We start from the raw sequence: 2,810 nt of genomic DNA on the forward strand, positions 1-2,810 counted from the left end.
CTAGTAAACCTACTTTTATATTGCATTTACATGTGATCTATTGAGGTCATCATTTCAGTTTGTTGTAAACCATATTTTAGTAATAAACCTTATGAGTGTCATCAATGTTGGTAGGAAGTTGAATAACTTGTATCAGTTTGGATTGTAAGAAATTAGCAGTGAATTCCATTATATCACAGTTTTGTCATATGCTTCCAAAACCTTAAGTTATTCAAGGTAGTTCTCCACCAGGATAATTTCAGTAACAGAGCTTGCGGAAAAACCAAGAAAGCATGTTTTTTAAGTCTCATCCACTTGACCTTGACGGTCCCGGGAAATGTGGTCCATGTGTCAAGCATATCCCGGGCCGAACACGGCTCCCCTGAACTTCCTGTATCATAGTAATTTAGGATATAGCTAGTCTCTATCTGCTCTTGTGAGTACACTGCAATAGCCCCATGATTGTTATTGTGGCTCTAGACATGTCAGCAGAGATAGGGGTGTTAAGGAGGGCTCTGTTGTATACTGGGAGAAGTTGAGGTAGAAGGATATCTGAAAATGATCTGTAGTAAGACAGAGGCAGGCCGTCTGGACCTGGACATTTCCCTGTTGAGGAAGATTTTAGCGCCTCCAGTAGGTCTGGCAAGGTAAAAGGAGCAGCAAGCAGGTCATGTTGTGAGGGTGAGAGGGTTGGGAGATTCAATGATTTGAGGAAGGCGGATATATTGTGCTCTTTGTCATATCAAGGGTCTGGGAGGGGTGGAGAGGGGAGGTTGTAGAGGGATTTGTAGTAGAGTTTGAATTGTTCTGCTATATCTTCAGTTCGAAACAGTGTGGAACCAGAAGGGACAGTAATGCTCTGCACGTAGTTTGCAAGTTTTCTACGTTTGATTCTCTGCATTTGGTATTTTGTGGCTTTGTCACCATGGGCGAAATTTTTTTGTTGAGAAGATAAGAAAAACTGAGCAGAACGCTCATTGAGCATATTCTTTAATTCAGTTTTAAGGGATATTAACTCAGATAGGTGGCGCTGAAGTAAGGATATTTTATGTTTTTTTTCTAAAGAGTTGATCCTAGAAAGGAGGGAGTTTAGCTTTTTTTCAGATTCTCTTTTTATATAGGAGCCTAGACTAATTAATTGGCCTCTTATATAGGATTTGTGTGCATCCCACAAAACATTAGGGGAGGTGGAGGGGGTTTGGTTGATGGAGAAATATTCTTTCAGGAGAGATGTTATACGGTTTTTGTGTATATAATTATTCAGAATGGACTCATTGAACCTCCAACAGGATTTCTTACCCGATCCCGAGGGATGGTGGAGGGTGCAGAAGATGGGTGAGTGGTCAGAGAGCGTCATAGCCCCTATTCGTGCTGAGGAGCAGAGTTGTAGATGCTCCTTCGACATTAGTATATAGTCAATTCTGCTGTAGGAATTGTTAGCTGAGGAAAAAAATGAGTAATCAATGACATTAGGATTCAAGCATCTCCACATATCAACAAGCCCTAGGTTGAACAATCTAGCCAGAGTAGCGCGGCTCGCCCTAGATGATAGGGCAGACTTTTTTGAGGAGGTATCCATCAAGGGATTAAGGGATAGATTTAGATCTCCTGCCAAGATAAGGATACCCTCCCTATGAATTTCCACTAAGGAGAGGAGTTCAGCAATCCATCGAGGTTGGTCAGCATTGGGAGCATAGGCGTTAACAAAAGTATAGAGCGTCTGGCCTATTTGGCCTTTCAGGGTAATGTAGCGACCCTCTGGGTCCTGAATGTGATTTAAGTATCTGAAGGGGAAACCAATGCTGACTCCCCTAGAGGCTGCACCATTAGCACCACAATGGTACCATGTCGGGAATTTAGAAAAGGAAAGGTTAGGGAAGTTGTTGTGTTTGTAGTGGGTTTCTTGAAGGAATACTACTGAATATTTTTCCTTCCATAGAAGGGAGAATATTTGACAACGTTTAGAGCAGGGGTGCACAACCTTTTTTGGTCTGGGTGCCGCATTGTCTCATCGCTCTATTTCAAGGGGCCGCAAATAAACAAAATGTTGATTGGCGCTCATCTGCCTATTACACAAGCCAGTGCAAAGTGACTGGGGAGGAGTGATCACTGCCACAGTCGTGCTGCAGATAATCGGACATCTTTCATCCTGATAAAATATGCAAATCAGCCGACAAATTAGCAATTCCTTGTTTATCGACTGATCAGCTGCACGATTATAAGATATGAGCGCTCCTATGAACACTTGTTCCCAGTAATTGTCCCAAATATCATGCTGCAGCATAGCCCCTGAAATCGAAGAGTTATACTTACCTGCTCCCCGCCTCTTTGGTTCTTCGAACTGCCTCTGCTGTTTACACCTGGCCGTGCATGGACATGGTCATACACCACTCCAGACAATGACTGGCTTAGGCGGTCACTGACTGGAGCCGTGCAAGTGACCATGGTTATGCACTGTCAGGTGTAAACAGAGCAGGAACCGGAAGATGGAGGCAGTGCAGAGGACCAGAGCGGAGTGGAGCAGGTAATTATGAATTTTCTATTTCAGAGGCCATGCTCCAGGCCTCATTTTTACCAGAAAAGTGGCGACATTTCCTTCCATCCTACCTCCTATTTATAAATCAGTGGTTTCCTTCACTGCAGAGGATGGAGCTCACTGGTTATCACCATCTCCTGCCAATCCAGTTATAGGCGCCCTGCAGTAACCAGTAAGCACATTACCTTGCTAGTGGGGAAGGCGCCTATTGGTTAACGGTTGAATGACCAGGCTCGAAAAGGCCTTAATGACCAGACACTTTTTTGTGATTTAGCACGCGTGGTGGTTCAAATGA

This window comes from Bufo bufo, chromosome 3 (assembly GCF_905171765.1).
Source record: "Bufo bufo chromosome 3, aBufBuf1.1, whole genome shotgun sequence".
Classification (NCBI taxonomy): Eukaryota; Metazoa; Chordata; class Amphibia; order Anura; family Bufonidae; genus Bufo; species Bufo bufo.